Below are 15,957 nucleotides of genomic sequence, written 5' to 3' on the forward strand. Positions count from 1 at the left end.
GTAATCATTCATATAGTCACATACATATCATATTTATATTATACTTTCCATGGTTTCGGAGTTCAAAGTTTGATTAATCTCCTACAAACATACTTCAGTGTAAACAATATACATGCAAGAGTCAGCGTAGAACTCACCTACCACAGTTCAAACCTCTAGATCAATATATCCATCATGAACCAGTAGCAACCACTGCTTAGAAACATAATTTCACTATTAATACTCTTGTACGTACAAATTAAATATCAATTCAATCGCTGACAATCTCATTCAAAAGCCCTATACTTACAACTTACTATTCAAAAACCACATATAGACTTAGTCATTCGGAACTTGACATGCAGAGCTAAAGCACTTACCTTGATGCAAAGTAACTACCGATCATAAAAGAACCATAGCCTCTAGATCATCGAAGTAGGATACATTCAGACTTAAAGAGGGTTTCAGTAAATACCACTTAAGGAAGAGAAAGAAGAAAGAACCTTCTCAGAACTCATCTCTCACACACATATATATAGCTTAACTTACTTAGTGGAGTTTAACAAGTGTCATATGTTTCAAAACTTGCCTTCTTAATAGCTTACAGTTTTCGAGAGAAATTTTAATAAATATCTTGAAATCACAATTACCCAGCTTGGCTATTTTACTGATTTCTAACCAAGTTACTTAAAATCTAACTAGCACAATATTCCTGATAAACCAGGCGTACTATACCTTTGGCGAATACTCATTCTATACTTACCCTTTATCTCTTAACACGAACTTCTCATTATTATATCAGAATATTTTGAAGTCAAATTCTTACTTTCTTATGTGGCGGATACTATATGCCCACACATATATGCCAAAACAATCATTTGAGCATTTAACACTACTCCAGACAACTATTTATAACTATACACCGAAACTTTTGACCCATCAGATTTGGGGTGTTACAGGTGAGTTCTAAAGCTCAACTAGTGAATGGATGTTTTTGTGCAATTTCATGTGTAGAATATGTTACTTCAGTGTTATGTGAATGATAAATTATTCAAAGGTTGAACTATAAGTACGTTATGACGAAGTTATGATGCATGGTGATTGTATGCAGTGTGACATGAAATATAAAAATGATTGTAAGCTAACTATGTTGAGTATATGATTTGTTTGGCGTAATGTGATATTGCGTAATAACATGATATGGTTGGCTGATAATAAGTGTGTTTATGATATGTAATTGGAATTGGCATGTTATATGACATGATTCATTATCGTTATTGGCAGAATGTGTGTATGATATACAATCTATTTATGTGGCTTTGAGGAGGTTTGGATGGTCATACACGAGATTCCATATGCATCATATTTATGTGGCTTTGAGGGAGGTTCGGTTGGACTAAGCTAGAAAAGAAGGTTGAATAATACAGAGTCTTGGTGTGCACCCGTATATGAGAGCCCTTTATGGGACATTTGAGAGCCCTTTGGGAAACGTATGTGAAAGTCTTTAGTGGGATGATTGGAAGTCCATGGCCATGAAAATTACCGTTTTAACACCATTATACCTAACTCAACTATTGGATCAAATATAAGAATGCTAAATTAAATATCAGAGTATTAAACAATCAAACATTAACAAGCAAAGCTTCATTTGATACATATTCGTAACTTATCGAGTCATTAATTAACCAATATCAATGTTAGGGAGGAGCTCGAAAAGTTCCTTAAACATTTTAGTATTTAAAATAGTGTTTTAAAGTGAAATATGAATTTTTGCCAAAAACATGGCACATGGTTGTGCGGCCAGGCCGTGTAAGTATCTGAGCCAGTATGGTTCCAAACTGCACTAACATAGCCGCGTGGCTAGCCCGTATAACTCTTTGAGGCCACGTGGGCCAAATTTGAAGGAAATTTTACAAATTTTAAACTTTTACACCTTAGTCCCTGCATAAAAAAATTTAGTTTCATTCCAATCCAAAACACCAATTTCAATGTAAAAGACACTCAAACACTTATGCATTACCATACAACATTAATTTACTAAAATCTCATTTAAATCTTACAAGAATTGCAAAGTTTGTAGCATGACTTATCATATTCAAAACCCTTAACTTAAAAAACTATGTACATGTCTTTTTTACACCAAAACATAATACCTACTTTCTCGAGCTTGAGGATGTGATGAGCAACTAATGACCCCAAATCAAACTTGTCAAATCTAACTGTACCTATCCATTGAAAATAAATGCATAAAGCTAATGAAGGCTTAGTAAGCACTACAAGAATAAATGAATATGACATATGTATAAAATGTTACAAATATATATCAAAATTCCATACATGAATATCATTATAATTAGACATTTATTTCTACTAACTTACTTACCTTGAATAATTTCCATGCTTACCTTAATACTTTAAATACTCATATTACTTGCATTTCACACATTTGCCCACAATAGACTATTTAGAACAATTTAGGATATACAGATCAAGTATAGAGGTGCAATTATATGCACAAATAAACGGAGGGCACATAGGAGCTAATACAGAGAGCACAACCGTGTTGGAAAACAGAGAACGCACTGAGGATCCTTAATGGCATGCTACTAATATCATAATAGTTCTAACTCTGTCTACTTGGGTAATAAAGCTGAATTTCATATCTGTATATACTTTAAATAAGTATTTCAGAAAATATTTCACATCTTTTCCATCTTTCATAATTAGTCCCTATATCACAAATCACAAAATCACACATTTTTAACACATATACTTCTTTCAGAATATCATTGCTTAATATTCAAACAAATATACCATTTCATATTCTTCACCTATAACTATTTCATAATTTAACCCTTTATTTAATATATATAATTAAATATATATTTAATTTACATTTCTATCCTAAGTAATTCCATATGACAACATAAGCATTTAAATAAAATAAATAAAAATCTTGTAGTACTTACAACAAAATGGTTGAGATGATACATTTTCTCCTCTTCTCACTCCTTGACCTTCTCTTTTCCTTTTTCTTCAATTTGAAGTTTCCCCTTCTTTTCTTTTTCTACAATTTCATAAGAAACATATAACATTTATGTGTTAAAAACATTGTGAATTTTGTCTAACTCTAGTCGTAAAGTTAACCGGTAAGCAACTAGACCGGCTCGTTCTAAAATCTTATACGACCAATGAATCTTAGACTTAGCTTCCCTTTCTTCCCAAACGAGTGAACCTTTTTCCATGACGACACGTTCAAAAATTCTTTATCACCCATATTGTATTCAATATCTTTCCTTTTGAGATCATCATAAGACTTTTGTCTATCTGAGGCTACTTTTAAATGGTCTTTGACCAACTTCATTTTCTCTTCTGTCTCTTTTATCAAGTCAAGACCCATTAATTTGTTTTCTCCCAATTCTGTCCAACATGGAGGAGTTCTACATTTCCTTCCGTACAACGCTTCATACGACGCCATTTGAATACTAGACTGGTAACTATTATTATAGGTAAATTCAACCAATGGTAAATACCTTTTCCAACTACCTTCAAATTCGATAATGTAACTTCTCAGCATATCTTCTAACGTCTAAATTACCCATTTTGATTGCCCATTAGTTTGAGGGTGATATGTAGTGCTAAAATTCAGTCGAGTACCTAAAGCTTCATGTAGTTTCTCTCAAAACTTCAACATAAATCTCGGGTCTCGATAAAAAATGATGGATGCTGGCACTCCGTAAAGCCTTACTATTTCATCTATATAAAACTGTGCGTACTTATCCATAAAGAAATCAATCTTATTGCTCATCGGATGCAATGCAAAAGAACTGTGATGTGCTTCATTCAAAATACTTTACGTTAAATCTTCTTGGTTAGGTACACATAGCCAACCATGAAATTTCAAATTCCCTTCACTATCAATAACAAATTCACCATTTTTCCTTTCTCAAGCTGTTTCTTGATCACCTATAATTCTCTATCTTCTTTTTGAGCATATTTCATCTCATGCAACAAAGTTGGTTTCACTCTTAACTCAACTAATAACTCACTATTTTGTTTCATCTCTAAATGTTCATTTATTGTTTTTAAGGTTGGCAATGGTTTTCTTCTTAAAGCGTTTGCTACTACATTCGCCTTCCTAAGGTGATAATCAATGATACAATCATAGTCCTTTAGAAATTTAATCTATCTTCTCTGTCTCAAGTTCAAATTTTTTTGGGTTAGCAAATACTTTAAACTCTTATAGTTTGTGTAGATGTAGCATTTTCCCCTGTACAAATAATGTCTCCATATCTTTAACTCAAACACCATCGTAGCCAATTCAAGATCATGCGTCGGGTAGTTCTTTTCATGTGGCTTCAACTGTTTAGAAGCATATGCTACTACCTTTCCTTATTGCATTAGCATACAACCCAAGCCACTGTAGGAAGCATCACTATAAATTACATACTCTTTACTAGATTTTGGTTGGATCAACACAACAGCTTCTGTCAATGCTACTTTTAATCTTTTAAAGCTTTTCTAACACCGTCCTGTCCATTCAAATTTTACATTTTTCTTCAGCAACTTTGTCAAGGGTGACGCAATCATACAAAATCCCTTAATGAATCTTTTATAGTACCTGGCCAAACTGAGAAAACTTCTTACTTCTGTTACTTTCTTTGATGGCTTCTAATCGAGTATAGCTTCTATCTTATTCAGATCTACTTGAATGCCATTTGCAGATGCAACGTGTCACACCTTAAAAATGAAGAATCCAAAAAGGCGAGTTTGGTATGCATGTTAACTATTTGGCACACCATGGTAGCATAATTTGCCACCCTGTTGGCTTGCCAACGCATTAGAGTATTGGCGCATACTAGCGTTAGAGTATCTTCCTGTTAGCGATATATAAGGATTTAATTACAAGGAGTCTTCAAGTTAAGAAAGAATACACGCAATGAAGAGTTTTCCCTAAATTTTTAGTTGAGCACGAAGAGCCTACCAATTTTATGAGGAAGCTATAAGAGACTTCATTGTCTTTAAGACCATGCCATACGCAAGTCACTGTCAAGGTATAGTATGCTCGATTTGCATGAGCACTGTTCAAGTTGGTTCTTCTAACAGGATTAGTTGGGAGCCAATTGAATTGATTTAACCCTCCCATGACTGGTCTGTAACACCCCATACCCGAGACCGTTGCCGGAGTCGGACACGAGGGGTTCACAGACTAAATTCGCTTACTATCGCAGTCCATTTTAAAAATTTCCAGACAGCTGGCTAACTGTGTCACTGTCACCTTAAAAATCATATCTTGAGTTTCACAACTCGAAAATCAGTTTCGTGATTTTTCCCTGAAACTAGACTCATATGCCCATCTACATATTTTTTTCTAGAATTTTTGGTTGGGCCAATTAGTACAGTTTATTAGTTAAAGTCTCCCCTGTTACAGGGTGCGACTACACTGACCTTCATGCATTGCAATTTGGATATCTCCCTGTACAGGGATTCAATACTGATGCCATTTGTTTCTATAGAAACTAGACTCAGACAGGAATCTATAAATATATGTCATGACTCCTAATTATCTCTGGTTAATTTATAATGAATTTCCAAAGTCGGAACAGGGAATCCAGAAACCGTTCTGGGCCTGTCTCACGAAAACCTAATTATCTCTTAACATACCACTCATATGACCGTTTCGTTTCTTCCATATGAAATTGGATTCATCAAGGTTCATTTGAATAATTTATTCACTATTTAATTCTATTCCTACTATTTTTAGTGATTTTCCAAATCTACATCACTGCTGCTGTCAGCATCTGCCTTTAAGGTAGACTTTACCTATTTCATAGTTTCCATGATTCAACTAGCCCTTTTAGCATAAATAGCACAAATTATGATAGTGATTGACCATTCCCATGGCCAATCCTTGTTAAGCATATCCACACCTCTCAATAACCATATCCATACTAAATGATTATAACATTATGCTCAAACATATATAAGCCATTTTCACATGGCTATCCAAAATTATACAAATCCAAAGGGTCCATGACCCACTACAAAAAGGGTAGTCCTATACATGCCATTTTCAGAGTTCAACCAAAAGTGTACCAAAAGGGCTTTGATAGTGTGGGCGACTTCGACTTCAATAATCCCGAGTCCGATAGCTGACAAACCAAAATCTATAAAACAGAGATTCAAAGAACGGAGTAAGCATTTAATGCTTAGTAAGTTTTAAGCAAGACAAAGTGTTCTCAATCACTATTATTGGTCATTCATTTCAACTGTTCGATGAAGTTAATCTAGAGCTTCATCTCGATCTATAATATCATTAAACGCAACACTTGGCTGCCACATATATACTTTCGAATAATAATGACCTAGATGGTCAAATATTTCCAAAGCACATTCTCACATTTGGAGTTATAATATTAATCACATTTACCTACCTCTTTGATACTGATAATTCACCTCGAAATCACTCCACCGATGAGTAAGTAATACGTACCTGAACATCTTGAATACATAATACTTATTTGATGGTAACTTAATGCAGATACTCAATATCAAAGTCTTACTTGAATCCTAGCATTTAGCCGTCGGGTCTTTAAAGCTTAGATATAGTACGCGCATGAAGCCTACGGACATTAATCAGGATAATATTCTCGCATAAAGCCTGCGGGGTTTTAACCCGGATATAGTACTGACACAATTGCCCTTCGGGACTTATCACATTTATACACTTTCACATCCATCACGTTGGCCACTCGGCCCTGTCACATATATACACTTTCACATTCATCACATCGGCCATTAGGCCTTATCACATATATACACTTTCACATTCATCACATCAGCCATTAGGCCTTATCACATATATATACACTTTCACATTCATCACATTGGTCATTCGGCCTTATCACATATATATACACTTTCACATTCATCACATTGGCCATTCGGCCTTATCACATATATACACTTTCACATTCATCACATCGGCCATTAGGCCTTATCACATATATATACACTTTCACATTCATCACATTGGCCATTCGGCCTTATCACATATATATACACATTCATCACATTGGCCATTAGGCCTTATGTGACAGCCCAAAATTGACCCTAGTCGGGAAGTGGTTTCGGGACCGCTAAACCGAGTCACCGAAAGGTTTGAATGTGATGTTTATTGTCTAGAATATGTAATCATGAATGTGTGAAAATTTCAAGCTTCGATTTAGTCGATTGTATGTGAATTTAGTCAATAGGACTTATATGAGAAAATTTTAAAATGTGATAGGTCAATGCATGAGGACCTATTAGTGCATGTGGAAGAAAAAGGGGACTTGCATGTCAAATTCCCCCTCCCTAATATGTAGTGGCCGGCCATGCTATGGGTGGAAACATGTCACCAACATGTTGTGTTAGTGATGTATGGTAAGGAAAATAAAATAATAAGCATGATAATTAAATAATGAAAGGAAGGGTGATGAAAAAAAAGAAAAAAATAATAATGGTCTCATGCATACACCCCATTGCCGTGAGCTAAAGGAAGGAAAAGAAAGGTTTTGTTCATCCTTTTTCAACCTCTTTTGACCGAAAATCCTAAGGAAGAGGATTAGGAGGAAGTTTGGCCATGCATGTAACTAGATTGAGGTATGTTTAATGTTATTCTTTGAGATTCATGTATATTTTAAGTTGTAAGTTCAAAATCTACCTAGCCATGGTTCAAACTTTGTTAAATGATAGAGATGACATTCGGCCATGAATGTTACGTTCTTGGTTGGTATTTTGATGTCTTTGGTGATGAGGTAAGGAGATGGTTGACTTTGGGTGTTTAATAAAAGGGTTTGGATGTGAGAGTGTGTGAGAAGTAGAGATGAGGAGTCTTAGCAACTCCATGAAGGTTCGGCCATGGTAGTTTGAGGATTAGAGATTTTATTTCTTGTTAAAAATTTGATGAATCCTAGTGTGTGAAGTGTTTGAACCAACTAAGGATTAATAGATGCATGGGTACAAAGTAGGAAGAATCGGCTACTATGGTTGACACCAATGCCGAATGTAAAGATGTTATAGTAAATAATGTATGTGATTTGAGTTGATAATGTGAAAAAGGATAATTAGATGTATTATAAAGATATAAAGATTTTACAAATTATTTTGGTTAGGTGTGTGTATGATTAAGTATATTCGGCAATATACTTAAAGTGAGTACTTGATATTATATGGGAGTATGTATATTCGGCCACATGAGTAAATATATATATGATGTTAAATTTGATTATGTATAATGGGCATTAAGATGTGGAACTTAAGAAATGTAGTCATATGTGGAATTACATGATGCTATAGTTGACATTGTACACACATACATCCATTCGGCCATCAACATGAGTAATTAGTGAGGATGGTTGCCGAATATACAAACATACATAAGCATGTGTAATTGAATTATGAATGTTTAACAAGATGGTTAAACTAGTGAATTATTGATTAAGCTCAAGGAGCTAAAGGAGGAGAATCAAGCAAAGGCAAAGAAAAGATCACTGAGTAGCCGAGTTGGAACCGTCTTACCCAACACAAGGTAAGTCATTAAGCATGTAGTTGGTATTATTTCAAATGGTCATAATGTTTATGTATTGATGCTGAATGGAATGAATAAATATACATATATATATATGCATGTACGTATGTGATGATGAAATTGTTGAATGAAAAGAAAAGAGGTAAGATGTACTGAGTTGTTGATCTCGGCACTAAACGTGCGGGTATAACCATTTATGACCATGAGATTGGCGCTAAGTGCGCGGGATTAAATTGTACAGCACTAAGTGTGCGATTTGACTATGTTGCACTAAGTGTGCGAAATGAATATGATGCACTAAGTGTGCGAATTGACCATGCGGCACTAAGTGTGCGAGTTTGACTATGTAGCACTAAGTGTGGGATTTGATTACGTAGCACTAAGTGTGCGAGTTGATTATATAGCACTGAGTGTGCGGACTCAATATACATTCGTGAATCATTATGGACACTATGTGTGCGACACTATTGAGTCGATCGCGGACAGCGGATCGGGTAAGTGTCTTGAGTACATGGCTAATAGGTGCTATGCTTATACTTGGTGTTGAGCTCGGTAAGTTTGAACCTATGTGACAAATATGCTTGAAGTCGTACATAAAATTTATCGTAGGATGGGTGAAAGGCCGTTTAGTCGTTTGATTGTAACGAAAGTAAATTGATTTATGAAAATGCTTCAATGTCCTATTGATGAGTATATGGAATGTGAATGCATGAATTGATATGAAACTGAATCGATAGGTTGGAGAAACTATGGTATGGTTCGGTATGGATGGAGTAAATTGCCTCGTTCCATTTTGTTTCCTCTTGTGATAATGTTATTGATGGATGGTAGTGCATTGCTTATGACTTACTGAGTTATAAACTCACTCGGTGTTTCCTTGTCACCCATTATAGGTTGCTTGGACTCATCTATTTTTGCGGGGTCAGGCCGTCATCGAAGTCATCACACCGGCTAGCAAGTTTTGGTACTTTCTTCTTAGTTGGCTTAGAAGAACATTTTGGCATGTATAAACTATTACGTTGTGTTTGAACTTTGGCATGTAAACTTTAAGCCATGCGAAAATGGCACGAATGTTCGATTGAGTTGGATCAAGGGTAGGCATGAAATGGACCTAGTTACTTTCGTAACAGATGCTGGCAGCAGCAGTGTCATGAGATTGAAAAATCACTAAAAATAGTAGGAGTGGAATTAATTGATGAATAAATTATATAATCGAAGCTCGATGAGTCTGTTTTCATGAGGAAGTAACGAAAAGATCATATGGGCAGTATATTAAGAGATAATCAGATTTTTGTGGGACAGGGCCAGAACGGTTTCTGGATTCCCTGCTCCGACTTTGGAAATTCATTATAAATTAAACAGAGATAATTAGGGGTCGTACCATATATGTACAGATTCCTCTCTAAGTCTAGTTTTCATAGAAACAAATGGCATCAGTATTGAAGCCCCGTGCAGGGAGATATCCAAGTCGTAATGGGAAAAGGTCAGTGTAGTCGACCCCTGCAACATGGGAGACTTTGACTAATAAACTGTACTAATTGGCTCGACCAAAAATTCTAGAAAAAAATACATAGATGGGCACATGAGTCTAGTTTCTGGGAAAAATTACGAAACTGATTTTCGAGTTACGAAACTCAAGATATGATTTCTAAAACGACTAGTACACAGATTGGGTAGTGTCTGGAAAATAAATTTTATAAGGGGTTAAAGTCAGTTAACACCTCGTGTTCGACTCCGGTGTCGGTTTCGGGTTCGGGGTGTTACATTTGATTGGTATCAGAGCCATGGTTTAGTCGGTTCTAGGACTACCATAGCGCGTATGAGTCTAGCTATACATGCCGAATGTTAATGTTTAAATGTGTGATGACTTCTGACGGTTGAAATGTTTTTGTTTTGATTAGTAAATGGACCCCGGTGAAGAAAGAACCCTAGCGGATGACGTTGAGAGCGTAGCGGCTGCTCCTGCACAAGGGACGCCGCCTGTTGAACCTCAGTCATCTGCGAATAATCAAGGTGAGGGGGCTAAACAAGCCTTCTTTACCATGATGAATGAGTGGGTCGCGCAATATGCCCGAACCAACCCGGCTGTCCAACAATTCCCAAATTTGAATAATCCACCCCAAGAGCCTGTAATGCCATCAGTCGCTGATCCTGTGAGGCTGAGTAAGCCACCTGTAGACTTGATTAGGAAGCGTGGGGCCGAGGAGTTCAAGGCCATAGTAACTGATGATGCCGAAAGGGCCGAGTTTTGGCTTGATAACACCATTCGGGTGTTCGATGAATTGTCATGCACACCCGACGAATGTCTAAAATGTGCTGTATCTTTGTTGCGAGACTCAGCCTACTATTGGTGGAGGACCTTGATTTCCATAGTCCCGAACGAGCGAGTAACTTGGGACTTCTTTCAAACGGAATTCTGAAAGAAATTTATTAGCCAACGGTTCATTGATCAGAAGCGTAAGGAGTTCTTGGAACTCAAGCAAGGCCGTATGACTGTATCTGAATACGAACATGAATTCGTAAGACTCAGTAGGTATGCCCGGGAGTGTGTAGCTGATGAGGTTGCTATGTGCAAAAGATTCGAGGAAGGATTGAATGAAGATTTAAAGCTACTAATGGGTATTTTGGAAATAAAAGAATTCGTAACACTAGTCGAACGAGCCTGCAAGGCGGAAGAACTTGGAAAGGAGAAGAGGAAGGCTGAATTTGAAGCTAGAGATTATCGTAAAAGATTGACGGGTAAAGCTCCGTTCTCAGCTGTAAAGAAGTTCAGGGAGGACATTAATAAGTCGAGGGCGACTGCGAGAATTTCCATCAGGGCAAGACCATCGATGGGCTCCCGAGCTACTTCGGTAGCTAGTGTGGGCAATAATCGTCACGAGAAACCTGAATGTCCCCAATGTGGAAGACGACACCTAGGTGAATGTTGGGGCAAGTCTACTAGCAGGGCCTGTTACGGATGCGGTTCGAAGGACCACTTCATTAGAGATTGCACGGAGCTGGATGAGAAGAATAAGATTCAAGGTGCAAGACCTAGTGGAGTGACATCTAGAGGTAGACCACCGAGAATTTTAGGAGGCAGGGGTGGTAGTCAGAGGGGGGCCTCTGATACGGCCGATCGAGCCGAGAACCGTACTCCTGCTAGAGCATATGCCATTCGCGCACGAGAGGAGGCATCCTCCCCCGACGTCATCACTGGTACCTTCACTCTCTTTGATACTAATGTGATTGCATTGATTGACCCTGGTTCTACTCATTCATATGTATGCGAAACCTTAGCAACCAGTAAGACTCTACCTGTTGAGTCTACTGAGCTCGTAATTCGAGTATCAAACCCTTTGGGTCAATGCGTACTTGTTGATAAAGTGTGTAAGAGATGCCCTTTAATAATCCGAGAATCCTGTTTTCCGGCCGATTTGATGCTTTTGCCGTTCGACGAGTTTGATGTTATTCTTGGTTTGGATTGGTTAACCGCGCATGATGCGGTTGTGAATTGCAAAAGCAAGACTATCGATTTGAGGTGCGCAAATAACGAAATAATCCGAGTTGAGTCTGCGGACTTAAGGGGGTTGCCAGCTGTAATATCAGCAATGTTGGCCCAGAAATATGTAAGGAAAGGGTGCGAAGCATACCTCGCGTGTGTACTTGATGACAAGGAGTTAGAAAAGAAACCCGAATCGGTGCCGGTGGTTTGTGAATACCCGGATGTTTTTCCTGAAGAGTTACCGGGTTTGCCACCTGTTCGGGAGGTAGAGTTTGGTATTGAGCTTGTACCTGGAACTACGCCAATTTCGATCACTCCGTATCGTATGGCACTAACCGAGTTAAAAGAGTTGAAAGCTCAGTTGCAAGAATTGACGGATAGAGGTTTCGCTCGACCGAGTTTCTCACCTTGGGGTGCACCAGTATTGTTCGTGAAAAAGAAGGACGGAACCATGAGGTTGTGCATTGACTATCGTCAACTGAATAAAGTGACGATAAAGAATAAGTATCCGTTACCGCGTATTGATGATCTGTTCGATCAATTAAAGGGAGCATCGGTGTTTTCAAAGATAGATTTGAGATCGGGTTATTATCAGTTGCGGATTCGAGATTCGGACGTACCCAAAACTGCTTTCAGAACGAGGTACGGTCACTACGAGTTCTTAGTGATGCCGTTTGGGCTCACTAATGCCCCTGCGGTGTTTATGGATTTGATGAATCGGATCTTCAGGCCGTATTTGGATCGGTTCGTAGTTGTGTTTATTGATGACATCTTGGTCTATTCAAGAGATGAGACCGAACATGCTGAGCATCTGAGGCTAGTGTTGCAAATTTTGCGGGATAAGCAGTTATATGCTAAGTTCAGTAAGTGTGAGTTCTGGTTAAGAGAGGTTAGCTTCTTGGGTCATGTGGTATCTGCATCGGGTATTCGAGTTGACCCGAGCAAAATTTCAGCCATACTTAACTGGAAGCCTCCGAGAAATGTTACCGAAGTCCGGAGCTTTCTAGGGCTCGCCGGTTATTACCGACGATTTGTCAAAGGTTTCTCGATGATAGCCACACCAATGACGAAGCTACTTCAAAAGGATGTTAAGTTCGAATGGACGGAGAAATGTCAGAAAAGCTTCGATCAACTGAAAACTCATTTGACTGAAGCTCCAATTTTGGTGCAACCCGAATCGGGTAAAGAGTTTGTCATTTATAGTGACGCATCCCTACTTGGGTTGGGTTGCGTATTGATGCAAGAAGGTCGAGTTGTGGCCTATGCGTCGAGACAATTGAAGCCACACGGGAGAAATTATCCGACCCATGATCTCGAACTAGCCGCCATTGTGTTTGCATTGAAAATATGGTGACATTATTTGTTTGGTGAGAAGTGCCATGTGTTTTCGGATCACAAAAGTCTCAAATATTTGATGACTCAACGAGACTTGAATCTGCGACAAAGACGTTGGCTTGAGTTGTTGAAAGATTACGAGCTTGTCATTGATTACCACCCGGGAAAGGCTAATGTGGTTGCGGACGCCTTAAGCCGGAAATCACTGTTTGCTTTGCGAGCGATGAATGTACACTTGTCTGTTCTACCTGACAATGTGTTAGTAGCTGAATTAAAAGCCAAACCATTATTGACTCATCAAATTCGTGAAGCTCAGAAAGTCGATGATGAATTGGTTGCAAAACGAGCTGAGTGTGTTCCGAACAAGGAATCGGAGTTTCAGATTGATGATGATGGTTGTTTGAGGTTTAGAAGTCGTTTGTGTGTTCCAAGGAATTCGGAACTCATTCCGATGATTCTGAACGAAGCCCATTGTAGCCGAATGTCAATTCACCCGGGGAGCACGAAAATGTACAACGACTTGAAACGTCGGTTTTGGTGGCATGGTATGAAACGAGACATCTCCGACTTTGTTTCGAGATGTTTAATATGTCAACAAGTGAAAGCGGAACATCAAGTGCCTTCAGGGTTACTTCAGCCGATCATGATACCCGAGTGGAAATGGGACCGAGTCACAATGGACTTTGTGTCCGGACTGCCATTGTCCGCAAGTAAGAAGGATGCGATTTGGGTTGTTGTTGATAGACTGACTAAGTCGGCTCACTTTATCCCCGTGCGTACGGATCTTTCATTGGATAAACTAGCCGAATTGTATGTCTCTCAGATTGTGAGATTACATGGAGTACCTATTTCTATCGTGTCGGATAGAGATCCGAGATTCACCTCACGATTTTGGAAGAAATTGCAAAAAGCTTTGGGTACCAAGCTGCATTTTAGCACCGCTTTTCACCCCCAAACCGATGGTCAATCCGAGCGGATAATTCAGATACTTGAGGATATGTTAAGATGTTGCATCCTCGAGTTCAGTAGTTCATGGGAACGGTATTTACCTTTGATTGAATTCGCTTACAACAATAGTTTTCAATCAAGTATTAAGATGGCACCTTATGAGGCTTTGTACAGTCGTAAATGCCGTACGCCATTGTTTTGGACCGAGCTTGGTGAAAGTAAAATTTTCGGAGTTGATTTGATTAAAGATGCCGAACAAAAAGTAAAGGTAATCCGCGAAAGTCTGAAGGTAGCCACAGATCGTCAAAAATCGTATGCGGATTTAAAACGAAAGGACATTGAATATCAGGTGGGAGATAAAGTGTTTCTTAAAGTGTCACCTTGGAAGAAGATACTCAGATTTGGCCGTAAAGGCAAGTTGAGCCCGAGATTCATTGGGCCGTACGAAATTTCCGAACGAGTGGGGCCGATTGCATATAGATTGATTTTGCCCCCTGAACTTGAAAGGATACACGATGTCTTCCATGTTTCAATGCTTCGACGTTATAGATCCGATCCGTCACATGTGATTAATCCCTCAGAAGTTGAAATTCAATCTGACTTGAGCTATGAAGAAGAACCGATTCGTATCCTAGCTCGTGAAGTGAAAGAGTTGCGAAAAAAAAGGGTTCCGTTGGTTAAGGTGTTGTGGCTCAAACACGGGATCGAGGAAGCAACCTGGGAACCCGAGAGCTCGATGAAAGAACGATATCCAAACCTATTTACCGGTAAGATTTTCGAGGACGAAAATTTCTTAAGTGAGGGAGAGTTGTGACAGCCCAAAATTGACCCTAGTCGGGAAGTGGTTTCGGGACCGCTAAACCGAGTCACCGAAAGGTTTGAATGTGATGTTTATTGTCTAGAATATGTAATCATGAATGTGTGAAAATTTCAAGCTTCGATTTAGTCGATTGCATGTGAATTTAGTCAATAGGACTTATATGAGAAAATTTTAAAATGTGATAGGTCAATGCATGAGGACCTATTAGTGCATGTGGAAGAAAAAGGGGACTTGCATGTCAAATTCCCCCTCCCTAATATGTAGTGGCCGGCCATGCTATGGGTGGAAACATGTCACCAACATGTTGTGTTAGTGATGTATGGTAAGGAAAATAAAATAATAAGCATGATAATTAAATAATGAAAGGAAGGGTGATGAAAAAAAAGAAAAAAAATAATAATGGTCTCATGCATACACCCCATTGCCGTGAGCTAAAGGAAGGAAAAGAAAGGTTTTGTTCATCCTTTTTCAACCTCTTTTGACCGAAAATCCTAAGGAAGAGGATTAGGAGGAAGTTTGGCCATGCATGTAACTAGATTGAGGTATGTTTAATGTTATTCTTTGAGATTCATGTATATTTTAAGTTGTAAGTTCAAAATCTACCTAGCCATGGTTCAAACTTTGTTAAATGATGGAGATGACATTCGGCCATGAATGTTACGTTCTTGGTTGGTATTTTGATGTCTTTGGTGATGAGGTAAGGAGATGGTTGACTTTGGGTGTTTAATAAAAGGGTTTGGATGTGAGAGTGTGTGAGAAGTAGAGATGAGGAGTCTTAGCAACTCCATGAAGGTTCGGCCATGGTAGTTTGAGGATTAG

The sequence above is a fragment of the Gossypium hirsutum genome, chromosome D02, assembly GCF_007990345.1.
Source record: "Gossypium hirsutum isolate 1008001.06 chromosome D02, Gossypium_hirsutum_v2.1, whole genome shotgun sequence".
In the NCBI taxonomy this organism is placed as follows: Eukaryota; Viridiplantae; Streptophyta; class Magnoliopsida; order Malvales; family Malvaceae; genus Gossypium; species Gossypium hirsutum.